The sequence below is a fragment of the Vulpes vulpes genome, chromosome 6 (assembly GCF_048418805.1).
Source record: "Vulpes vulpes isolate BD-2025 chromosome 6, VulVul3, whole genome shotgun sequence".
NCBI classification, from domain to species: Eukaryota; Metazoa; Chordata; class Mammalia; order Carnivora; family Canidae; genus Vulpes; species Vulpes vulpes.
The window spans coordinates 104,438,193-104,465,308 of record NC_132785.1 but is presented as its reverse complement, the minus strand read 5'-3'; the positions used below and the strand labels follow the sequence as shown (position 1 = coordinate 104,465,308).

Sequence of the window (27,116 nt, the reverse complement as noted above, 5' to 3'; positions counted from 1 at the left end):
CTAAAAAGTAGAAGTGGGATCCCTGGGTGGCGCAGCGGTTTGGCGCCTGCCTTTGGCCCGGGGCACGATCCTGGAGACCCGGGATCGAATCCCACATCAGGCTTCCGGTGCATGGAGCCTGCTTCTCCCTCTGCCTGTGTCTCTGCCTCTCTCTCTCTCTCTCTATGTGACTATTATAAAAAAAAAAAAAAAGTAGAAGTAACATTCTTTTCTCTGCAGACATATTACTTCCAGCATGGCAAATACCACTTTTGTTTCCTATACAGTTTTGTTTAAAATATTTTTGTAGTAAAGAGTATGACTATATTTTTTGATGTTTAATTGACATCTTTTAAGCCTCATCTCTCCCTCTTGGCCATTGTCCCACATATGGGAAAACTGATAAGAAAGTCCAAGAGATCTTTTCTTTGTACCTGTGGAACTTCAAACCTATGCATGGGAACCCTTGCTCTAGTCACCCTCCTTAGTCACTCTGAAAACCTCAAACCAATCTTTTCCTGCTCTCTCAAGTCATTTTTGGACCTGTTTGGGAGCCACCCTGTTCTCCCCAGAAAACCTTATTATATAACTAATAAGTCTTTTCACACCTTCCTGTTTTGTGTGTGCACATTTAAGTCAGATTTGAATAGGAGTCCATCCGGACTCTATAATGTATGTGCAACAATTTTACAAAATATTTAATGCATACAAAGGAATGTTTATATGTTTAAAGTATAAAAGCAATTTTAAAAAGCTCTGGACCATGGGATGCCTGGGTGGCTCAGCGGTTAAGCATCTGCCTTTGGCTTAGGACATGATCCTGGAGTCCCGGAATCAAGTCCTACTTTAGGCTTCCTGCATGGAGCCTGCTTCTCCCTCTGCCTGTGTCTCTGCTTCTCTCTCTCTCTATCTCTTTCTGCATCTCTTGTGAATAAATAAATAAAATGTTTAAAAAAATAAAAAAAAATAAAAAGCTCTGGACCTATCACCCAACCTAAGAAACGGAACATTACTACCACTGTATTTGAAGTGCTTTTCCCTGATTCTGTGCCTCACCCTACACAAACCAGTTCCCTATCCCGGCTTATCAAGGCATTTTGGGTATTTGATTGTTTATCATTCCCCTTATTTTATTTTTTACATTTAAGCTACAGGTGTACATATTGTTAAGTTACATATTGTTTGGTATTACGTGTTTATTAACTCAATATAGATGACATCATGTTGTATGAACTATGTGGGTACTTTTTCTTGTTGATATTTTATTTGGAAGTTTGGATTCATAGAGCTGCAGGCATACATTTTCTCTACTGTATTGTATGTCTGTAGTGTGAACATAGTACAAGTAATTTATGGATTATCCATCTTTTGATCTCATGTATAATATTGCACATTAAACATTCTTGTACATAAGATCTGGTGAAACTGTGCAAGAATTTCTCCAGTATGTATGCCTAGGAGTGGAATTTCTGCATCATGCAATATCCACAGTTTTAACTCTATTTAATAATGACAAGTTGATTTCCACTTTCATATCTATTTGGATAAACAATTTTTCTAGCACCATTTACTGAAAGGCTCTTAACCTACTGATCCATATTATCTATTCCATCACAAATCGAGTATATATATATATATATATATATATATATATATATATATATATAGTCTGAGTTCTTGGTTCTGATCTATCAGTCTGTTTTTGTTTATTTCCATACAGGTACAATCAGGCTTATGAAGATAGTTTAGTTATAAGCCTTGGTATCTAATAAAACAAGATTCCTACCTTATTCTTTTTCTTTAGGAGTGTCCTCACTATTCTTTGGCCTTTGTTCTTCCATAGAAGTTTTAGGAACAGCTTATTGAGCCACCAGCCAAGAAAACAAAACAAACAAGACCCAAAACTTCTTTTAAGTTTTTGACTGGGATTGAATTGAATCTATAAATAAAAATCTTTGTAGTGTTGAGTCTATGTATTTATAAACATAACTCCCCATTTATAGAAGTCTTCTTCAGTGTCCTTCAAGAATGTATTATGATTTTCCTCATGAAGGTCTTACACATTTTTGGTTAGGTTTATTCGTAGCCACCTCATTTTTATGTATTATTGTAAATGTAAATCTTTTTTCTAAATTAGGTTTTATATTTTATATTTTATTTTTTTAAAGATTTTATTTATTTATTCATATAGACAGGGGGAGAGAGAGAGAGGCAGAGACACAGGCAGAGGGAGAAGCAGGCATCATACTGAGAGCCTGACGTGGGACTCGATTCAGGGCCTCCAGGATCACGCCCTGGGCTGCAGGCGGCACCAAACCGCTGCACCACCGGGGCTGCCCGGTTTTGTATTTTAAAAGCTGTGTTTTGATGGTGTGTATAAAAGAGCTTGACTTGTATGTCTTGGTTTTGATTCCAAATACAGTAACCATACAACATTGCCATTCCAGTAATTTATCTACAAGTTATTTTGTTTTTTTTTTCTCTGCAACTCTGAATAGTAACAGTTCTGATTCTTCCTTTCCAGTCCTTGTAACTTTTAAATCTTTTTCTTACCTTTCACTGGCTAGAATGTCCCATACAATGTTGTGTAGAAATGTCTTGTTCCTGATTGTAAAAGATTTCATCATTAAGTAGGTATGTAGACTGTAGATGCCCTATGGTGACTGATGGTTATCCTGGGAGTGCTCCTTGGTTGCCCAATAATGAAGTAGCTGGGACTGGGGTTACTGCTTCTTCAGCTCAGTAGCAGGGGATAAGCCTAAGCCTAACTTCACATACGACTGGAGGCTTTCTTTCCTTGAGGTGCCTGAGTCCAGTTTCATTAAGATCTTCAGTAAAAATGAAAACATATGACCATACAAAGACTTGAACATGAATATTCATGGCAGTATTTCTCACAGTAGCCAAAAAGTGGAAGCAACTTAAATGTCCACCAACTAGTAATCGGGTAAACACAATATGGTATAGTCATACAATGGAATATTACTTGGCAATAAAAAGGGATGAAGTGTTGACACATGCCACAAGATGGATAAGCTACAAAATCATTATACTCGGGTGAAAAAAGCCAGTCACAAAAGAATGCATAGTGCGTGAATCCATTTATGTTAAATATCCAAAAAAAGCAAATCTAAAGAGGTAGAAGCAAATTAGTGGCTACCTACTGCTGGGAATGAGAATGGAGAATGCCTGTAAATGGACATGAGGGTTTTTTAGGGTAATGGAAATGTTCTAAAATTAGGTTATGATGATGGTTGTACAACTATAAATATAAGAAAATTAATTTAATTATACACTTAAAATGGGTGAATTTTATGGCATGTAAATTATATCTCAGTGCGGCTGCTTAAAAAAACAAAACAACTATAAAAGCAGCTGATGTTCCATGACAATAATCTGACTGGCATCTAAACCTAGACCACTTGGTGTCTAGGTCCTGACTGATAATTCCCTGCATACAAAGCTGCTCTGATGCTTTCATGGAAGGTAGGATGGTAAAGGGGCAGGAGACCATTGCAAACAAATCACTGAATAGTTGCTGTCTACCCAGATTATAGTGCAGTTATCAACTGGTCACACTCATTGGCCACCACAGTACTGAGGGAATGCATTCATGAGTGTAGTGGCCATGGTGGCACAGATGAAGGCTTTGTATGGGCACAAAAGCATGTGTCCCTCATCAAAGCTGACCTTGCTACTGCTTCCACCCTCCAAGTTAGCTACAGACACTAATGCTGAGCCCTTTGAGGAGTAAATCTTTGAGGAGACCAACAGTCACTTAGTGGCACTTGATTACACAAGACCCTTCTGCCCTGGAAGGGGCAGCAATTCATTTGGCATGTTTTCTAAGTGTACATTTACTTTTCCTGCCTATAGTGACTTGGTTAGCACTTCTACTCAAGGACTCACAGAGTATACGATTTACTGACTTGGGATATCCCACATACTGTCATTTCTGATGAAAGGACCCAATTTATGAAAAAAGAGGTTCTGCAGTGGGTACATGCCTGTGTGATTCACCGGTCCTGCTACATCCCACATCATCTGTAAGCTGCTAGCCTGATAGAGCAGTGAAATGGCCTCAAAGAAACAGCTGAAGCAAGTTTGGAGGTTATATCCTACAAAGGTATTCCTTCAGGATGCAGTATATAGATCAAAGCAGAGGTTGGCAAACTGGTTCCAAGGCCAAATCGGGCTTGGTGCTGTTTTACAAATATAATATTGGAACACGACCACACTCATCATTTATGTATTGTCTGGCTTCTCTCATGCTACATCAGCAGAATTAAGTAGTTGTGTCAGAGACTGTATGGTCCACAAAGTCTAAAATAGTTACTGTCTGGCACTTACAGAAAAAATTTGCCACTTTTTCCTTAAACCAGTGATGATTGTATGGTTCTGTGTTACTGCTGGGAACCAAGGAGTGGGAAGAATGGCTCTGTTCCAGCAACACACTTGGGAAACTTTTACTTCCAGTTTCTGAAACTTCAGGCTCTTTAGTTGAAGAACTAGAGGTCCTGGTTATAGAGGTCCTAAACACTTCCATTAGGGGACACATTAATAGTTTCACTAACCTTCAGGCTGTGGCTGCTATTGATCATTTTATGCTCATTGTTGCCAGTAGACTAGCAAGAGTTACCATACTTGAAGGGGTAACTGACTTTGATAATCCTGAGGATCTGGGGTTGCTAGTATGTAATGGTAGCAGGGAAGAATATATTTAGGACCCATGTGAACTTCTGGGGTATTTCTTGGTAATCTGAACCTCAGTTTTCATTATCAATTGGCAAGTAGAGCTCAACTGTGGCCAGACAACAGCATGGTAACCAAAGTCTCAGACCCATCAGGTGACAGACAGTACCATGCAAGTCACCTAGACCAGCAAAATTGCTGGCACAAAGTGAGGGGAACATAGAATGGGTAGTAAAGAAAGGAAATGATCAATATCAGTTCTGACCTCAGAACCAACTGCAGCTGTGGAGGCCATAGTTTATCCCACTAACTTCTCTTTTAAGTTGTCATAGAAATTATGATCAACCAGAATCCTGGAGAAGTTGCAAAAGAATGAAATAAACCTAATGTGTAAAGCAAGTGGGCCTGGGTGGTACAAGGGATGGAGCACAGCAGACAGTGTCGGTGCTCTGTCCTTTTGTTGGCGTGGTGAACTCATTCTTCTTCAACGGCTGCATATGTTGCTACTAATGCACCTGCAACATTTGTAAGAGGCTTGCCTTTGGTAGGTTGGAGCAACATCACCAGGAGATATCTCTGGAAGTTATGTACTACATATCCCTGTAACAGTCTGTAAACAGTGACTGCCTAAAACCTCACTCCCCAGCTCTACTGTGGAAAAGATGTGATGTGGTGTGTGCATCAGAGCTCCTGGAGATTTCAGCCTGAGGCTAGACCCAGCTAAAACCACAGTCTTGCTTTGTTTCTTCTGTTGGCCTCTTCTGTTACCCCTCACTCCCTTACAGATTTTTTCCTTTTTCTTATAATTTTGAGTTTGGACCTTAAAAGATGCTGTTAATAAGTGGGTTGGTTTAAAACAGGCAGCCTGGGGGTATGTTTGGCTCAAAATTTCTCATGTAATTATGTAATTTCTCTCTTAATAAATAACTTGATTATATATTTTCTGCTTGGTAAAGTTTGTTCTGTATTTTCCCCCCTAATGTCTAGGGTTGGAATGCTTGTTCATTAATTTTGAGTCTTTTGTGTTTCCTTAGGAATATACAATTATCCATTTTCTTCAAAGTAAGCCTTTAACAGCATCTCACAAGTATGGAATATGACATTCTTTATCAGTCAGTTCTGAGAATTTTCTGATTTCCTTTATGACTTTTTTGGATGCATAAATAAATTTTAAAATTTCCAAACACTTGGAAGTATTTCTACTTGTCTGTTATTGATTTGTAACTTAATTTTATGGTTGTCAAGTAAGGGTTCTGTATGATACTGATTTTTAAAAATTGCTGACATTAGTCTTATGGACTATCATATTGTGTGCTTGGAAAGAATGTATATTCTGTAGCTGTTGAGTGCAGTAATCTGTATCTATATCTATATATCTATATGTATATATGTGCTTTTCATTAAACTTGTTAATTATTTTGCTCAGATTCCTTATATCCTTATTTTTTGGTCTATTTAATTTACTATGATAAATTAGTTAAAATCTTCCTCTGTGATAGTGGAATTGTCTATATATTTTGAGACTATGTTATTAAGTACATAAAGTGTAGAATTGTTTTATTTTCATGATAAATTGAAACTTTGATCATTATATAGTGATCATCTTTATCTCTAGAAATGCTTTTTTGCTCTAAAGTCTTATTTTATAGTATTAGTATCACCACACCAGATTTCTTTAATATTTTCCTAGTCTATTTTTCCCCGGCTTTGACTTTCACACTTTTTTTGTCCTTGTGTTTTCACTTATAAAGAGCAGAGAATTTGATTATTTTTAATCCAGTCTGACAATCATTGACTTTGAATTGGATAGTTTAGATAATTTCCATTTATTTGGATCAGTTTTATATTTGGTATGGTAGATATCATCAAAATAGTCACTGACTCTTCCTAACAGCCCCTCCTTTATTTTTTTTAAAGATTTATTTGACAGGAAGAGAGAGCACAAGCAGTAGGGCCTGCAGGCAGAGGGAACAGGAGAAGCAAGCTCCCTGCTGAGCAAGAAGCCTGTTGTGGGGCTTGATCCCAGGACCCTGGGATCATGACCTGAGCCAAAGGCATATTCTTAACCAACTAAGCCACCCAGACACCTCCTAACAGCCTTTCCTTACAAGCCCTGTCTCTTCTAAGCTTATCTCTATTGAAGTATTATAACCCCATTGATATCTAAGTCTATTAAGAGATGTGGTCTTAATTATGATGATGATTTTTTTTACTAATTAAAAGTGAGTAGAAATAAATGTACTACTTCTGAGTAGAAGCTTGTAGTGTCACTATGCTATTCTGAGTCGTTCTCTGTCACCATACCTGTGGGTTTCAGACTGAAGCCATTCCTTCAGTCTGGGTTTCAGATTGAATAGCTAAGGACAGCCAAAAGACTGGCATGCAATTTGAGAAACAGATTCTCTAAGTCACTGAGATTTGGGGATTATTTATTAATGCAGGATAACTTTACAAGATCTGATTAATATAGATGACCCTTGAACAACAAAGGGGTTGGGGGCACTGACCCTCACACAGTCAAAAATTTGCTATAGCTTTGACTCCCCTAAAACTTAATACTAATAGCCTACTGTTGACAAGAAGCCTTATCAATAACATAAACAGGCAATTAACACATATTTTATATGTTATATGTATTACATACTATGTTCTTACAATGAAGTAAGCTAGAGAAAAAATATTAAGAAAATCACAAGGAAGAGAAAATACATTTACACTATTGTACTGTAAGAAATCTGTATATAAGTGGACCCGTCTAGTTCAGACCCATGTTGTTTAAAAAGAGACAACTGTACACTTAAATTTGTTTCTACCATTTTATTTGCTACCCTCTATTGCTCTGTGTATTCTTTCTTGTCTTCTATTGTGCTTTCTTCTTGATTTTTAATTTTTTTCATTCCTTTTCTCCCCAACAGAAAAATTGGTTTTGTTACATGCTTCCAGTATATAATGAAGAAACAGGCACAGCATAAATAGAAAAGTACTTCCATTTGGAAGACTCTATGATACATAGCAATCACTGGTCCATAGCAGTTTTGAAATTCTGGTGGGCACATATGGTTAAGGCCCTCCATCTTTGAGGTGGGAAATATTTTTTGATTAAATATACTCTACAGATCGAAGGGACTTCTTTTTCCATTGTTCTTTGTGGCCCTGACTTGACCTTCTGGAAATTTCTTCCTTTTGTATTATTCTTGGCCCCGTGTGAAATAGAAGGCAATAGGACATCCTTGTGGGCCATGCAGTTTTCTGACTTTGGTTGCTCTACTTTTTCTGGCAATAAAACTCCCTCAAACTTAATAGACTTGCAGTCTATTTTATTTCAATCAGCTGTATGTGCCAGTATCCATATCTTCATTTCTTTTTAAGTGTGCTTTCTTACAGTGTTCTATTTCTTATCTTTGACACATATATTCCTACATCCTCACTCCCTTTAATATCAGATAAATTGAGTCTATTAGATGTCACTGGGAAGAACACATACTCTAGCTATTTACTGAGTTATTTTGTATAAATGATCAATTTGCTGGATACCACCCTCTTAATTTGCTTTTTGCTTTGAAGTTCTTAATCCATTTCTCAGGACAGTAGAGGCTGTGTAGCATCGCCATTACTCTGAGGAGAGAACAGTCGGTAGCAGGGTGCAAAAATGCAGAGCAATAAAACCTTTAACTTGGAGAAGCAAGACCATACTCCAAGGAAGCAGCAGCAGCAGCACCACCAGCAGCACCACCAGCAGCAACAGCAGCAGCCACCACCACCACGAATACCTGCAAATGGGCAAAAAGCCAGCAGCCAAAATGAAGGATTGACCATTGACCTGAAGAATTTTAGGAAACCAGGAGAGGAGACCTTCACCCAATGTAGCCAGCTCTTTGTGGGCAATCTTCCTCCTGATATCACTGAGGAGGAGATGAGGAAAGTATTTGAGAAATATGGGAAAGCAGGCAAAGTCTTCATTCATAAGGATAAGGGCTTTGGCTTTATCTGCTTGGAAATACAAACCCTAGCGGAGATTGCCAAAGTAGAATTGGACAACATGCCACTTTGTGGAAAGCAGCTGCATGTGTGCTTTGCCTGCCATAGTGCATCCTTACAGTCCAAAACTTTCCTCAGTATGTTTCCAGTGAACTGCTGGAGGAAACCTTTTCTGTGTTTGGCCAGGTGGGGAGGGCTGTAGTCATCGTGGATGATTGAGGAAGGCCCTCAGGAAAAGGCATTGTTGAATTCCCAGGGAAGCCAGCTGCTCAGAAAGCTCTGGACAGGCGCAGGGAAGGCTCCTTCCTGCTAACCACATTTCCTCAGCCTGTGACTGTGAAGCCCATGGACCAGTTGGATGATGAAGAGGGACTTCCAGAGAAACTGGTTATTAGCAGTTTCACAGGTAGCGAGAGCAGTCACCCAGATTTGCACAGCCTGGCTCCTTTGAGTATGAGTATGCCATGCACTGGAAGGCACTGATTGAGATGGAGAAGTAGCAGCAGGACCAAGTGGACCGCAACATCAAGGAAGCTCATGAGAAGCTGGAGGTGGAGATGGAGGCTGCCTCGCCATGAGCACCAGGTCATGCTAATGAGACAGGATTTGATGAGGTGTCAAGAAGAACTTAGGAGGATGGAAGAGCTGCACAACCAAGAGTGCAGAAACGAAAGCAACTGGAGCACAGGCAGGAGGAGGAGTGAGCAGGCGCCAAGAGGAAGAGATGCGGCAGCAACAGGAAGAAATGATGTAGCAACAGCAGGAAGGATTCAAGGGAACATTCCCTGATGCAAGAGAACAGGAGATACGGATGGGCCAGATGGCTATGGGAGGTGCTATGGGCATGAACAATAGAGGTGCCATGCCCCCTGCTCCAGTGCCAGCTGGTACCCCAGCTCCTCCAGGACCTGCCACTATTGTGCCAGATGGAACCTTGGGATTGACCCCACCAGCAACTGAACGCTTTGGCCTGGCTGCTACAATGGGAGGAATTGGGGCAATTGGTGGAACCCCTCCTGCATTCAACCGTGCAGCTCCTGGAGCTGGATTTGCTCCAAACAAACGTTGCCGACACTAATAAAAATTTCAATGTCTTGTTTCCCAAAAACCCTTAAAAGCAGGACCCTTTTTGGACTAGCCAGAATTCTGCCCTGGGAAAGTGTTAGGGATTCCTCCCAGTAGTTAGGTCTTCCTTGCCTGTTTACTGGAGGGAGTAACTGGAGTTTACTGGAGGCTGAGGGCAAGGGAGGGGCGATATTTAAAAAATCAGTTCTGTGTGGTATATCGTTTAACTAATTGATTCTGTGTGGTGCATTCCTGAAGTCTCATGTGATTGTTGAGGGTCTTGGGGGGTGGAACCATGGCAAAATGGATCCAGTTAGAGCCCCCATTAATCTTGGTCATTCCATTCTTGTCCATCCTGTTCTTTTTACTTTCTCATTCTTATATCCTCTAACCCCATAGACACTGCCGCATACACCCACAAAAACAAACATTTCCCCCCCAATGACCTTAGCCCCATTCCATTCACTCACAGGTGGGAATTCAGGCAAATGTCCACAGAGGTCACAGAAAACATATGATTCTGTTATATCCCATATATTACCCCTTCATGTCCTAAGGAAGACCTTTCTCTTAGAGATTTTCATTTTAGTGTACCTTTAAAAAATCTTGTGTTAAGTTGCCTCCATCTTTTTTTTGGGGGGGGGGGTAAGGACAACCCAGGTATGGCCCTTTTATCTCTATGATGCTGTTCACAGCTTTTCTTGATGGGCCTAGTACAATCTTGGGAACAGGATAGCTGTATGCTGCAGGTCAGACAGTAGCTCTGAGCCTTGCCTATCTTAGATAGTTATGCTGTGCATTTTTTAAAATTGGTGTACCATGTTTGATTTGTCCCTGATGTCTTTGGAGTTTTCCTGAGAAATGGAGCAGTAATGCAGCATCAACTTATTAAAATACGTCTTAAGCCTTTTAAAAAAAACTGTTCTTAATCCATCCAGTGGTTTTCACAGTTATAAGGAACACTCCTTTAATTTGACCTTTGCCTCAAGGCTGAGTTATAATTAGCCTTTGTTGCTCAAAGATTTTCTTATATTTAGCTTTGACATTTTGGGATGGTGAGGAAGTTTTCTTTTCCATCTCTGAAAGTTCATGAATTTTCATATTCTCTCTACTCCCTTTTATTCCTTTTCATAATCATACAAATTCTTTCTTCAACTCAGGAAATGGTCAAATGCAGCTAAGTACCAACACTCCCTCATGAAGTTTGTTTTCCAACTTCTTTCCTTAGAGCCACATATAACTTTTTTAGGCACCTGATATGTTTCCCAACTTAGGGCAGATGACTTTTTACCAAACATTTTGGCATTACATGTTGCTCATCTTCAATACAGATTTTCCTCATTGCTTTAAGTACCAGTGCTTGTTTCTGTTGGGATTAAGTATATTGTTATATGAACAACCCCAACTTTTCAGAAAGAATCAAGATTTCATCCTCATTCTGGGTTACAGGTTGTTGAAGGTTCAACAGGAATAGTCTAGTCACTGGTCACAGCAGCAAAGGGACAGAGAATGGATACTCTAACTCAAATACTTCTTCTTGGAAGTAATACTTCATTCATATTTCATTGATCAAAGTTAGATTCATGGCCAAGGCTAATTTCCAGTAGGCAAGGAGGTACAGGCTCCCAACATTCCTCAGAGGAGAGGAGAATCATACATACTAAGGAGTAGCATTACTTTCTGCAACAAAATACAAAGTTGTTATCTTTAGTCTCTTCTGAAACAATAATAAGGACATTAGAAAACATTAAATCTGATTTTCTGAACTTTTATATTTCCCAGGGTATTTTAAAAATATTCTCCCAAATTAGATATTATTTTAATGTCATTTTCTACAGTCAGTGTTTCTTTAGATTCATTCATATATTTACCACTTATTTTCCCACATCACATTTTCTTATTAAATTCAGTTTCTTTTTGTGTGTGTGACATAAAGCCTTTAGAGTCCTTCAACTGAGTCTATTAGTAGAAAATTATTTTTGTTTGTCTGAAAAAGTTATATTTCACTTCTTTTCTTCTATGTGAGAATTCTCTTGGGTACTCTATACTAGGCTTTCTTTTCAGATTTTTGAAGGTGTGATTCCTCTGTCCTATGGCCAGTACCATTGTTGTTGAGAATTCAGTGTTTGTAAAACTGCCATTATTTTGTATCTAATCATCTTTCTTTCTAGCTTCTTTTACAGTCTTCTTTTCTTTGTTCTGCTGTAAATGCACTATGATGTGTCTCAGTGTGGAAGTCTAATTTATCCAGCTAGGGATTTGGAAATCTTAATCTGGGAGTCTGGGAGTTCTTCTTTTTTTTTTTTAATCTGAGAGGTCTTATCTTTCATCAGTTTGGAAAACTTGGAGACTGTATCTCCAGGAATATTCCTTTTACAATTCTGCCTTGAAATTCTGATTAGATATAAGATAGGTCCTCTTACTCTAATGTCTGGGGATTTTTCACCTACCTTGTAGTATTTATTTTTTGTCTTTTACTCTACTTTGGTCTTGGATAATTTCTCTTACTTTCTTGTTAGGATACCTATATGCATATAAGGTTGGGAGGATTAAAAAAAACTATCCAAATGTTTAAATTATTTTGCTACGTGAGCATGGAACTAGATCTATAGTTTACCATACTGTCAAGTATGGAATTGAATTTTCCTTTTTTTTTTTTTTTTGCTTTCTTATTTGTTACTTGTATTTTTTAATTCTTTTTTTATTCTGTCACTTTTAAACAGGTACACTCAAAAGGCCATTAAGAGAACTGGTGTTCGTTTATGACCCTTTAAACTACAATGACCTATCACTGACTTCCATCCCATATGTAGAATTTTCAGCATTTTCTATTCCAGGCAGTTACCTTAGTCCTTCCCTATTTTGTCCATTTCCTTGTTTTTACTTCTTACTTGAATCCAGAGTATACTCAGGTTCTGACCTTTGTCTTTATATTTCATTTTAAACCCAAAGTTGATCTTTTATACATGAATACAAATTTAGCCTTCTGAGTTTTTATATCTTCATACTTCCTAGAATTTGTCTTGGTTCACATCATTGCCCTTTCTGCTTTTTTACTGTCATAAATGAACTGTTAGACTTGGCTAGATCCTGCAGGAAGCATCCTACTCTGTTACTAGCCACCTGACTTGTACCCTGGAAAAGTGTGTCCCTATTCAAAAAAGAACAGTCAGGAAGGAAAAGATAGTTCCACCTCTGACCACTCTTCTGACAGTGATCAAACTTGGGTATTTAAACCAAATATACTCTAAGATTTTGTGTTTTACTATTGGCTGGGTTGGTATTAATATGATGGCATATCTTATGTTCCAGGTATTGATTTGTTGACCTCATGTTTGGCAAGTGTTTTCTACTTCTCCTGGGTGGCTTGTTCATAGGCTTTTTTTATTCACACAGATTTTTTTGGGCTTTAGAGTTGCGGTTCATTTCAGTGTTCCAAACATGGCATCTAGTTCCAAGGAAACATCTTCCTTTTGTGTGCACATTTTCATCTCTAAATAAAGTACTGTGGACAGAGGAATGCATTGTTCTCAGCCAGGTTGGTATCATGTGAAAACTCCCAAATCCAGGAACGGGTTCAGCTTTATGTAGGCCAAAAACCTTAGTGGAAAGAAGTCATGCATGGTACTCTTATCAGAATAATAAAAGATGAGGGGGCCTGGGTGGCTCAGTGGGTTAACCGCCTGCCTTTAGCTCAGGTCATGATCACAGGGTCCTGGAATCAAGTACCACATCTGGCTCCCTGATCAGTGGGGAGTCTGCTTTTCCCTCTGTTCCTCCCCCCACTTGTTCTCTCTCTCATATAAATACAATCTTCAAAAAAAAAAAAAAAGAATAAGAAAATATGGATGCAGAACAAAAAAAAAAAAAAAGAAAGAAAGAAAGAAACCCAGATGTTTACTACCATTTATTACTTGTGGGTTGGGTAAAGTCTGACTACAAAAAGATACGTAGAGGGATCCCTGGGTGGCGCAGCAGTTTAGCGCCTGCCTTTGGCCCAGGGCACGATCCTGGAGACCCGGGATCGAATCCCACATCGGGCTCCCGGTGCATGGAGCCTGCTTCTCTCTCTGCCTATGTCTCTGCCTCTCTCTCTCTCTCTGCGTGACTATCATAAATAAATAAATAAATTTAAAAAAAGATATGTAGGAAGACCATCCACTCCTTGAGCTTTCTTTTCCTATGCCTTTGAATAAGTGATTGTATCTCTTAATTCTCTCCTTTGCTTTGTAGTTTAGACAGGCATCCTGGACCTTGAGTACCTGAAGGGTAGCCAGGTAGCACCTGTTCCCTGTAAACCTAGCAGAGTTTCCACTTCTTCACAAGCTGAATTCCATTCCTTGGGATCATCCATTCTCTAGGTCACACAAGGTACAGAGGGCCTAAGCAATGGTGAGTATAAAGAAGAGACTTAAGGAAGGGCACTTGAAGTAATGAACACTGGGTGTTGTATGCAACTGATGAATCACTGAATTCTACCCAAAACTAGTAATACAGTATGTGTTAATTGAATTGAATTTAAATAATAAAGAAGAAGAAGAAGGAGAAGGAGAAGGAGAAGGAGAAGGAGAAGGAGAAGGAGAAGGAGAAGGAGAAGAAGAAGAAGAAGAATTAGGTGAACTAGCAAATTGGTTAGTCCAAGCCTACCTTGGTTCAACTTACCAATTCTACCACATGGGGGCAATAGGAAGCAAGAAAGAAGAAGCTACGCATAAGACCTCTCAATACACCATGGCTACCAAACAGTAACTGGCCCCCCCAAATCCCAGAATTTGACAAAATATTAGCAACTCCTCCTCAGGATTGGGATGACTTGGGGAAGAACAGGAAGGGAGTGTGAAAGAATGAAATAAAGATTTTTTTTTCAACTTCAATATAAATTTTTCCAATTATTTTTCTAAGCATAGGGGATAATGATGTTTAGTAAGTTTTACTTAAGAGTATATTTTCATGTCCTTAAATATCTGATAGCGCATAATTTTCAATGTTTGGATAAATTTCCAGTCAGAGGATATAATATACCGGGATGCGTGGGTGGCTCAGTGGTTGAGTGTCTGCCTTATGCCCAGGGCCTGATCCTGGAGTCCTAGGATGGAGTCCTCCATCGGGCTCCCCGATGGAGCCTGCTTCTCCCTCTGCCTCTGTCTCTGCCTCTCTCTCTCTGTCTCTCATGAATAAATAAATAAAATCTTAAAAAAAAAAAAACAAGGATATAATATACCTGACCAAACCACTATTTTTGGATAGTTGAGGTATTTCCAGATTTTCTTTTTTCTTTTCTATTTTTTTTAAAGATTTTTTTTTTGTTGTTGTTGTTTATTTATTCATGAGGGACACAGAGAGAGGCAGAGACACAGGCAGAGGGAGGAGCAGGCTCCTTGCAGGGAGCCTGATGTGGGACTGGATCCTGGGGCCCGGGATCACTCCCTGAGTTGAAGGCAGACGCTCAGACACCGAGCCACTCAGGTGTCCCTATTTCCAGATTTTCTGTAGTATAAATAATAATGGTGTAATTAATTTATATAGGTTTAAATCATTATAAAAATTCTGGTTATTTCCTCTGTACAAAATATATAGATGAAAATGCTGGGTTAAAATGAATATAGATTTTGAGGCTAAATATTGCTAAATTCTTCAGGAAGCATATACCAATTTATACTTCACAAATAACATATTAGTTATTTATTTCTCTGTCTTTACCATGCCAACACTTGGTGACTTTTAAAATCTTTGCCAAGTTGATTCTCTGTTTATTCCTATTTTATTTATTTATTTATTTATTTATTTATTTATTTATTTATTTATGAGAGGCAGAGAGAGAGAGAAAAGAGGGAGAGAGGCAGAGGGAGAAGCAGAGTCCATGCAGGAAGCCGGACAGGAGACTCGATCCCGGGACTCCAGGATCACCCCCTGGGCTGAAGGCAGGCGCTAAACCACTGAGCCACCCAGGGATCCCTTATTCCTATTTCTTAAATAGTAATGAGGTGAATATTTCATTTTATTAGCATTATGACATTTTATTTACATATTTATTGCTTTTTAAATTTATTTTTTTGAATATTCCATGAGTATCTTTGATTCAGATATACTTAGTCTTTCTGTCATTTCGGTCTGGTTTAGTTATGTTCACCCCTGTCAATTCCCAGGACAAGAAAGCACTGGCAAAAAACAAAGTAATTTGTATCATTGTGTTTTTGTAAAAGTACTTCCATTTCTGATATTGCATTTTGTTTAGGCTCTCTTTCCCTCTCCCACATCATTAACCTTCCCCAGTCTCCACCCCACCGTCAATTTCCCCATCACAGGGCTGCTCCTTTAAAGAGTTTGCCAAGACATCTAGATCCGCCCCATTCAGAGTCCTCACGACAGGAAATTGAGCCCAGCACTCTGCTACCTGATAAAGTGTACTTTTCTGACCTTTTCTGATCTTTTCGTTTGTGATACACAGGCTTTCACTCAGTTTCCTGTGCAGCCTGTTCTGATGAACTCACCACAGAGTCACTTTCACTATCACTGGATCCATCATATTAAAATAGTACTTCAGAGCTGGGTGAGACCTTGAGGAAGAAGAGAAGAGAAAGAAGAATGAGCAGAAAGGAGAGGGGAGGGAGAGGCAAAAACCCTGATGCTTGATGGGAAAAATTTAACCGGACTGCCCTGGAAGTAGACTCCACTTACTTTTGGATCAAACCCCATGTTCTACCTAGTGTATTGACAGCTGGAGTAGATTATTATTAGTTTTTTTTTTTTAAACATTTTTTCCTCTTTATGACAAAGTTGTTTTTAGGAATACTCATGAAGTAAATAATAATGGCCAGGAAAAAATGTAAACAGTGAACATTTTCTTTTATTCAATGTCATAATATGTCATGTCAGTAAAAGTAAATAAAAATTCCATTTCAAAAAAGGAAAAAAGAATAGAACTTTTCTTTTATTGAATTTCCCATATGTGATCATACGCCTGAAAAAGCTTTACTTTTTAAAAAAAAGATTTTTATTTATTTATTTATTTGAGAGAGCGCAAACAGGGGAGAGGGGCAGAGACAGAGAGAGAGGGAGAAGCAGACTCCCCACTGAGCAGCGAGCCCAATGCAGGGCTAGATCTCAGGACCCCGGGATCATGACCTGAGCCAAAGTCAGATGCTTACGTGACTCAGCCGCCTAGACGCCCCCTGAAAAAGTTTTAAAAGGTAAAATATATAGCGCAGTACAAAAGAGAAGGAGTAGTGGTTAACACTTGTTAAATGCATATATTATATATAAATTGCCAAATTGGAAAGCTAGCAATCCTATTTCAAAAGAAAATAATAAGGAAGATTTACATTTTGGACAGTTTGGCCAAGAAGATACCTGGAATAATCCTTTCAGATAGAAATAATTAAAATGATAAATAAAATATATTTTTTAAAAAGAATTGTTGACAGTAGATGTGGGGAGACCATTGAGAAGCCATAAAATAGAAAAGAAAAACTCTGGTCCAGCATGTGAAGAGCCTGGAAGTTTCATTTTGTCCCAACAAGAAGGAAGAAGCTGAACAAAAAGCTGAACAAACTTCTCTTAGATTCATTAGAGAAATGAGAGGTTGTGTGTATTGGGGGAGGGGGGGGGCAGAAGGTATGTGGGGAACTCCCTGTCTTGGATGCTCAATTTTGCTGTGAACTTAAAACTACTCTGAAAAAAAGTCTATTAAAATTTTTCTATTTAAAGCTGAGTTGAGACAAGTGAAAGGATTCACAAGGCCAAAAATAATGCTAGAAGGAACTCCCAAGAAGTAAGAGAGAACCCAGGTCTGCTTTCCTCCTAATGGTTTCTCCTAATCCCTGGAGATTTTAATCTTTAGGGGCTTGAATGCCTGTATTATGCAAGGGAATAGGAGGTAACGTCTTGGACCTCAGAAGTCTAACAGAATATCTCTTCATAAAGCCAGACCCCAAAGGGAAAATGAGAAACAAACCTGTTACAAGAAGAGAGATGGGATAATCTCTTGTAACAAAGGAGAGGTGGGTAATCTCCCATAAAAAGTTATAAAAACAGGCATGCCCAAAGTAGATTTGAGGCCAAATTCATACAATCTGGGTGACCCCTAGCAATCTCTAAAAACTTCCAGTAGAGAATTTAAAGTCATCCAGGTTGGTATAGTGCCCCTTAGACAACTAATAGAGACTAAAGCAAATCTTTGCAGGAATGCAACTTCAACCAAATCCCAGAGCATTCTTAAAGATTCCAAAGTAAATGAATGAATGAATGAATGAATGAATGAATGAACGAACGAATGAACAAATAAACAGCTCCTGGAAAAATAGATCACAGAGCAGAAATAAGGCCCCCTAAGTGACAGCCGAAGAAACAACTATAGTATTAGGCCCCAATGACTTAAAATATTCAAGTTGTCATGTATAGATTATAATGTAAGCATGCTTATTATATTTCAAGAAATTTTTAAAAGATTAAAATATGTTTAAAGAATAAAAGAATTTGAAGAGAAACTCCACTAAGACTTGGAAAATAACCAGCAAGAATTTCTAGAAATGAAAAACATGATAATTAGACTGATAAAATTCAGTGGAGCAAGTTAGAACAGTTTAGAGAATATTGGTGTACTGAAGTATACATTCAAAAAAGTTACTCAAAAAACAAAAAAAAACAAAAACAAAAACAAAAACAAAAAACTTACTCAGAACTCTAGTTATTCAGAAAATGGAGAAATGAAAAATATTAGACAAGAAAGCTACAGCTACAAGTTCTAACAAGCATCTACACAAAGGCTAATACGGAAATAGCAGAGAAAAAGGAAGAGACAATCTTCAAAGAGGTAATGACAGGGAATTTTTCAGATTTTATGAAAAACACAAAACCCAATGCATCACAAGTAGAATAAATAAAAGAAAGCTTATACCTTGACAAATCATGGTGAAACTGTAGACAATAAAGAAAAAGATAACCTTTAGAACAAGCAGAGAGAAACAACTCAAAATATTTGAGGACATGGATATATATCAAATGTTGCACTCCAAATTTGGGGAATTAAAATTTCTTTCAAATTCACATGAAACTTATATGAAAATTAACCATACTACCACATTCTCCAACCACAATACAATTTAGCTGGAATATTTTAAATATAACAAAAACACCACGTATTTAGATATTTTAGAATTTACATACCTACTTCTAACCAACTCATTAGTCAAAGAAGTCATGATGGTAATAAAAATATTTAGAAATAAGTTATAATGGTAATATGTGCAGTAAAGAGTCTGATTCCATTGGTAATGTTCGCTGACAATTTGCAGGCCCCACCAAACCTTCCCTTCTGTCTCACTCCTGGGCAAACAGATAAGAAAACTTGGATGTTCCCTCCCTCCTCTGGTACTAATAAGACATTGAAGCCACATAAACTCCAGTCTACAAGAGGGAGCTCTTAACCTCAACCCCACCCCTTAACTACCATAAAATCCCATGCCAGTTGCCCCTTCCTGCTTTCTCCAGCCATCTTTGGAGCACCTTTGAAGCTGGTCTTACTCCCCAGAAAACCTGATTATGTGAGTAATAAACCTTTTCATATTCTCTTAGTACATGTGTGGTGTCATCAGTCTCAATATCAAAACCAAATTTAGTTTTGCATCCCTTCACTGTAGGGGGCTACATGTTTGGTACTACATATCAAAGCTTTCTATGTAAGTACTGCTGGGCTTACAGGGATATTTATAGTCTTAAAAGATACATATATTGGAAAAGAAGAAAGGTTGGCAATTAATAAGCTAAGTATCCAATTTAAGAAGTTAGGGGGAACACCTGCCTGGGTGGCTCAGTCAGTTAAGCATTTATGTGCCTTTGTCTGGGGTCATGATCCCAGGGTCCTGGGATCAAGCCCTGTGTGAGGCTCCCTGCTCAGTGGAGAGTTTGCTTCTCCATCTCCCCCTGTAGCTCCATTGATTGTGCCCTCTCTCTGTGTCAAATAAATAAGTAAAATCTTTAAAAAAATAATAAGTTAGGAAAATAATTGAGAACAATCCCAAAGAAAGGCTGAATGGTGAGGCACTGGGATACCTGAGTGGCTCAGTGGTTAAGCCTTTGGCTCACGTTGTGATCCCGGGGTCCTGGGATCGAGTCCCACATCAGGCTCACCCAAGGGAACCTGCTTCTCCTCTGCCTATGTCTCTGGCTCTCTCTCTGTACCCCTTATGAATAAATAAATAAAATGTTTTTTAAAAATGGAGAGGTACCTGGGTGGCTCAGTCCTAAGTATCTGCCTTCAGCTCCGGTCATGATCTCAGGGTGCTGGGATTGAGCCCCAGGTCTGGGGCTTCTTCTCCCTCTCCCTTTGTTCTCTCTCTGCTCATGCTCCTTCTCTCTCAAATAAATAAATAAAATCTTTAAAAAAAAAAGGCAGAGTGGAGGAAATTAATAAATGAATATAATAAATGAATATAGAATTGAAAGACTCCTCAAAGTTTAAAAATTGGTCATTCAAAAAGACTTATAAAACAAGTAACTCTTGGGGCCCCTGGCTGGCTCAGTTGGTAGAATATGTGACTCTTGAGCTCAGGGTTGTGAGTTCAAACCTTATGTTGGCTGTGGAGTTTACTTAAAAATCTTAAAAAAAAATAAGAAAAGATAACTCTTTAGGAAGATTACCAGGGAAAAAAGAGAATAAACAAAATAAGAAATTAAAAAACTATAACTACAGGGATCAAAAAGACAACAAAATGAAAACTTTTTGATAGCACATTGGAAAACTTAGATGAAATTAATGAAGTCCTAGAAAATTTAACTTACCAAAACTGACTTCAGAATAAATAGAAAACTTGAATAGTCTAAAAATGATAAGAAAACGGAATGAGTAGATAATTTCCAGTTCACATAAAATGGTATAGATTTGTTTCTCCCAGTTCCTTCCCACGAAGTACAACTATATACCCTGGAAATAACACAAAAGGTAACTGAAAGAGAACTCTAAAATGTTGTAAAAACATTTGTAAAAACATTTGTAAAAAGAAAGCAAACTGGTTTGGAATCTCAAGACCCAGCAGCAGGGGCATTTTATATCCATCTCACTTAACAAAAGAAAGCAACTCAGACCCAGTATTTCCCAACACCCAGCTTAGCAACAGAAAGTGGCCTAGGTTGGCTCATTCACCACTTTCCATCCCCCCTTCTGATATCAGACATGAAAACACTGCCAAGTGAGCCTGGCATCACTGGCAAGGAGCCCTGCTAATGATTAGTGTTTAGGAATAGTTCTTTTCTGGACCTGAGATTCACATCCTCCATCAAGAGATGCTGGGACAACTGAGCAGCACTAGGCCCCCGGCCCCCATCACAATATGCATCCCAAGTAGGAGAGCCTCTCACCTTGTGGGTCTGAGACTCCTCTCTTCTAGTCAGAGACACTAGAGAGTCCACATAACATGAACAGGAGAGACACTATCACAACAGTAGCAAGGCACAGAAAGCCTTTTTTCTCCATGGGCCTGAGATTTCCCTTTTCCATCCAGAGACACTAGGGTGGCCAGGATGGAGCATGGGAGGAGACGTGATCAACAAGAGAGACCCCAATACAACAAACTGCTCAGCCAAGGAAGCTTCTTTGTCTCTGCAGACCTAAGATTCCCTTCTCATTGCTGGAGGACACTAGGTGGTACAGGCTGCAGAAATCCTTCTGTTTTCTCAGGCAGCGACGGCTGGAACATGTTGGGAACCCTAGTGTCAACTGATAAAGAAAATAGACCAAAATAATAACATAATGGCTCTGAAAATTAAACTGTGATTGGAACTACATCCCACAAAAGTTGGGTAGAACTTTCACTCTAAACCTAAACAAGGTAAATACTTGCTAAAATAAGGCTTAAATAGGAACCAGGATTTTTTTTTAACATAATAGCCAAAATTTCCAGGTATAATTGAAAATCATGCATCATACCAAGAACCAAGAAAATCACAACTTCAGTGAGGAAAGACGATCATCTAATACCAATACAGAAATGAATCAGATGTTGGAATTATCTGACAAGGATTTTTAAAGAGGCCATTGTAAAATGCTTTAACAATCATTATGAATTCTTTTCAAACAAGAAAAAAAATCAGAGCAAAGAAATAGAAGTCATTAAAAAAAGAAACATTGAAATTATAGAACTGAAAAATGCAATAAAATAATTCTTTTATATTGCTAGATTAAATAGTAGAATGGAGATGACAGAGGATAGAAGCAGTGAACTGAAGCACAAAACAATAGAATTTACCCAGTATGACAGAAGGTAAAACAGACTGAGAGAAAAAGAATAGAGCCTCAGGGGTTCAGGGACCTCTGCAACAATGCAAACATTCATATTGTCAGAGTCCCAGAGGAATAGGAGAGAGAGTGGGACAGAAAGAGTATTCAAATAAACAGCAGCTGAAAAATGTCTCAAATTTGGCAAAAGACACAAACCTACATATTCAAGAAGCTGAGCAAATCCCAAACAAAGAAAATCCAACGAGGTCTACTCCAACACACAGCATAATTAAACTTCTAGAAACTGAATGAAAAGAAAAAAAGTCATGAAAATATAAAGAAATTGTTACAAAATCCAAGTTCAACTTCCTATCACTCAAAAAGCTAATACTCAAGGATGAGTTTTGATTGGAAATGAATATGGGCTTTATCCAGGAGGCCAGCCACTTGGGAAAAAGACAGACTCTTGTCCTAAGGCCAGCTCCAAGGTTTCTGCCTGGCTCAGGGGTTTTTAAAGGAGTTTAGGGCAGTTAATCAGTAAAGGGAGTGCAGTGATCCATAACATTTCTTGATTATGTGCAGACTCAGTGCCAGTGACAGACGTTATCTCAGTGCTTGGAGGTTGTGCAAGGAGGTCTGGTTTCTTGGTGTCTGGGGCGGTTGGGGAAGGGTGTGGTACAAGATAATTTGGTGATATGCAAAAGGACTCTGTTCTTTTGTAGGAAAGAATGCATGATCTATAGATATACAAAGAAAGGTTTAGTTAATTACGGGGGCTAAGGGTGCCTGCTTGAAAACCACTAGGTTGGCCAGAGGGGCCAAAGTGGCTTCAGTATAATGCATTACCTATAAAAAACACTAATTCCAATGAGCAGATGCTTCATAAAAAACATGCAGGCCCAGAAGGAAGTGATGAATTTTTCAAGTGGTGAAAGAACAGAACTGTCAACCATGAATTCTATGTCTTGTGAAACTACTCGTCAGGAATGAAGAGGAAATAAAGACACTCTCAAGGAAGGAAAACTGTAAGAATTTGCCTCTAGCAGAACTACCCTTAAAGATTAACTAAAGGAACTTCTTCAAGGACATAAGAAATAATAATAATAAAGGAATCTTGGACATCAGGAAGGAAGAAAGAACAATAGAAAGTGTGTAAATATGGGTACATATAGTAGACTGTCCTCTTCATGAGTTTTAGAAATCATATTTGATGACTGGAGCAAAATTGTAACACCATCTGATATGCAAGACAATGATAATTGAAAGTGGAGAAGGCAAAGGGACCTAAAGAGAAGTAAAGTTTCCAAACTTCACTTGAAATGCTCAAATGTTGATACCAGTAGAACATAATAAGTCACATATTTATACTGAGAGCAACCACTATGAAAAGTACACAAAAAGACACACTCAAACTCACTATAAATAAGATTGAGTCCTAAAAAGTGTTCAAATAACCCACAGAAATGCAACAAAAGGAAACAAATGAATGAAAACTAGAGAAAACAGAAACGAAAAATAAAATTGCAGACTTAAGCATTAACTATAATCACCTTAAATGTAAATGGTCTAAATACACCAATGAAAAGACAGAGATAAGTGGAATGGATAAATAAACATGACTCAAAAATATGCTGTGTACAAGAAATTCATTTCAAATTCAATGAAAGAGATAGATTGAAAATAAAAGGACTGAAAAAGATTTGTCTTGCAAATATTGATCTAAAACCAGGTGTGGCTACATTAATATCTGATAAATTTGATTTCAAAGCAAAGAATATTACTAGAGACAAAGAGAAATATTTTTTAATAATAAATTTATTTTTTATTGGTGTTCAATTTACCAACATACAGAATAACACCCAGTACTCATCCCGTCAAGTGCCCCCCTCAGTGCCCATCACCCATTCACCCCCATCCCCTGCCCTCCTCCCCTTCCACCACCCCTAGTTCGTTTCCCAGAGTTAAGAGTCTTTATGTTTTCCCTTTCTGATATTTCCTACCCATTTCCTCTCCCTTCCCTTCTATTCCCTTTCACTGTTATTTATATTCCCCAAATAAATGAGAACATATAGTCTTTGTCCTTCTCCCATTGACTTATTTCACTCAGCATAATACCCTCCAGTTCCATCCACGTTGAAGCAAACGGTGGGTATTTGTCATTTCTAATGGCTGAGTAATATTCCATTGTATACATAAACCACATCTTCTTTATCCATTCATCTTTCGATGGACACCGAGGCTCCTTCCACAGTTTGGCTATTGTGGACATTGCTGCTAGAAACATCGGGGTGCAGGTGTCCCGGCGTTTCATTGCATCTGTATCTTTGGGGTAAATCCCCAACAGTGCAATTGCTGGGTCATACGGCAGGTCTATTTTTAACTCTTTGAGGAAGCTCCACACAGTTTTCCAGAGTGGCTGCACCATTTCACATTCCCACCAACAGTGTAAGAGGGTTCCCTTTTCTCCACATCCTCTCCAACATTTGTGGTTTCCTGCCTTGTTAATTTTCCCCATTCTCACTGGTGTGAGGTGGTATCTCTTTGTGGTTTTGATTTGTATTTCCCTGATGGCAAGTGATGCAGAGCATTTTCTCATGTGCATGTTGGCCATGTCTATGTCTTCCTCTGTGAGATTTCTGTTCATGTCTTTTGCCCATTTCATGATTGGATTGTTTGTTTCTTTGCTGTTGAGTTTAATAAGTTCTTTATAGATCTTGGAAACAAGCCCTTTATCTGATACGTCATTTGCAAATATCTTCTCCCATTCTGTAGGTTGTCTTTGAGTCTTTGAGGATAGCAAACTATCCTTTGCTGTGCAAAAGCTTCTTATCTTGACGAAGTCCCAATAGTTCATTTTTGCTTTTGTTTCTTTTGCCTTCGTGGATGTATCTTGCAAGAAGTTACTGTGGCCGAGTTCAAAAAGGGTGTTGCCTGTGTTCTCCTCTAGGATTTTGATGGAATCTTGTCTCACATTTAGAGCTTTCATCCATTTTGAGTTTATCTTTGTGTATGGTGAAAGAGAGGAATATTACACAATGATAAGGGATCAATTCACTAGGAAGATATATTAGTTTTCTAGGACTGCTATAACAAAGTACCACAATCTGGGTGGGTTAAAACAATATAAATTTATTATTTCACAGTTCTGAAGGGTAAAAGTCTGAAAGTAAGGTGTTGGCAAAGCCACGCTCCCTCTGAAACTTGTAGGAGAAGGAGGAGAACCCTCCTTTTCATCTTCTAGCTTCTGGTGTTTGCCAGCAATCTTCAGCATTCCTTGGCTTGTAGATGTATCACTCCAATTTCTGCTTCTGTCATCATATGGTTCTCTTCCCTCTATGTCTGTCTGTGTCCAATTTTTTTTAATTTTATAAAGCCTTCCCTAATCCAGTATGACCTCATTATAACCTAATTACATCTATTTCTAAGTGAGGTCACAGATTCCAGGGGTTGTGATTTCAACATACCTTTTTGGGGGACACAATTCAACTCAACAGAAGATATAATTATCTTAAATATGTATGGACTCAACAACAGAGTTTCAAATTACATGTAGCAAAACTGACCTAGCTGAAAGGAGAAATAGACAAACCACAATTACAGCAAGGGACTTAAACAGCCCTTCTCATAAATTGATAGAACTACTAGACAGAAAATCAACAAGATCCTAATGAATAATTGTGTTGACTTCTACCTAGCAATCAAGAAATAGATAATCTCATCTTAAACCAACTCTTCCAGAAACTTACAAAAGAGAGAATACTCTTCAATTTATTTTAAGAGACTGGTATAATTATGATAATTAAACCCAAGAAAGAGAATACAAGAAAGAAAATTATAGGTAATGCTCAATAATGAATATGGATTTAAAAATTTTAAATAAAATATCAGCAAACTGGATTTAGCAACATATAAAAAAGATACTACATTATGACTAAGTTTAATTTATTCAGGTAATGCAACATTTGTTCAACGTTTGAAAATCAATTGATATAATTCAAAGCGTTAACAGATTAAAGAAGACCATATAACCAGGTCAAGTTATACAGTTCCTTGGTTAAAATTCCACACTCATTCATGACTTAAAAAACCTTGTTAGCAAACTAAAAGTAGTAGGAAACTTCTTGCTCTAACAAAAATAAACCTACAACAAATATCATATTATTAAAATATATATCATGGGGCACCTGGGGGCTTAGTTGATTAAGCATCTGTCTTTGGTCAGGTCATGATCTTGGGGTCCTGGGATGGAACCCCACATCAGGCTCCCTGCTCAGTAGAGAATCTGCTTCACCCTCTCCCTTTCCCTCTACCTCTAGGATCTCTCTCACTCTCACTCTCTCTCAAATAAATAAATAAATAAATAAATATTGTAAAAAATACATAAATAATGAAGGATTCTTCTTAAGATGTATTATAAGACACAGGTTATCTATTACCACTTCCATTAATCATTGTTCTGGAGTCTCAGGCCAATACAGTAAGACAAGGAAATAAATAAATGTATAAGTAGTGTAAAGAAGTAAATAAAATTGTCATAATTCGTAAATGACATGCTTTTCTTTGTAGAAAATCCAAAATAATCTAGAGACAATATGTTAAAGAGCACTTAGCACGTCTGTTGCAGAAATGTAATTACACAAATTATTACACTTTTATTTAGCTACAAGAACCAGTAAAAATAACATTTATAGATACTTCAAAAATATAAATACCTCAGAAAAGCTAGTAAAGGACACACAACACCTTCACTGAAAAAAATTATAAACCTTTAATGAACTAAAGTTACCCAAATAAAAGAAGAGATAGACCATGTTCATGGATGGGAAGACAATATAATAAAAAATGTCAGTTGTCTCCCAAATAGAAATATTTATTCAATGTAATTCTAATCAAAATCCAATAAATAAAAAAATCCAATAAATATTTTTCTATCCTAAAAGCTAATTCTAAAATGTTTAGGGAAGGGTCAAGAACAGCCAAGACACTCTTGTAGAAAAACTTCAAGATGGGGAGACATACCTACAAGATATGAAGAGTCTTTATACAGCTCCAGTAATAAAGGATAGTGTGCCATTGTTGGAGATGTAGACAAACAATCTAGATGAATAGAATGAAAGCCCAGAAAAAGACTCACATAAATATTGAAACTTGCTATATAATAGTGTTGGCATAGCAGATCAGTAGAAAA

General features: G+C 38.0%; 1 long non-coding RNA gene and 1 pseudogene across 2 annotated transcripts in view; both read left to right on the top strand.

Moving 5' to 3' along the window:
* Positions 1-16,629, top strand: part of LOC112927221 (uncharacterized) — a 28,177-nt gene extending 11,548 nt beyond the window's left edge. The window contains exons 2-3 of one of the 2 annotated variants that reach the window (XR_012002219.1): positions 13,948-14,106; positions 16,163-16,462. This is a non-coding gene — a long non-coding RNA (uncharacterized lncRNA). Of the gene's footprint in view, positions 1-13,110; positions 13,253-13,947; positions 14,107-16,162 lie in introns of those variants that run through there. The other variant, XR_012002218.1, reaches the window with a different exon arrangement.
* On the top strand, positions 4,320-9,809 carry LOC140599393 (non-POU domain-containing octamer-binding protein pseudogene; annotated as a pseudogene).
* Positions 16,630-27,116: the final 10,487 nt, after the last annotated feature.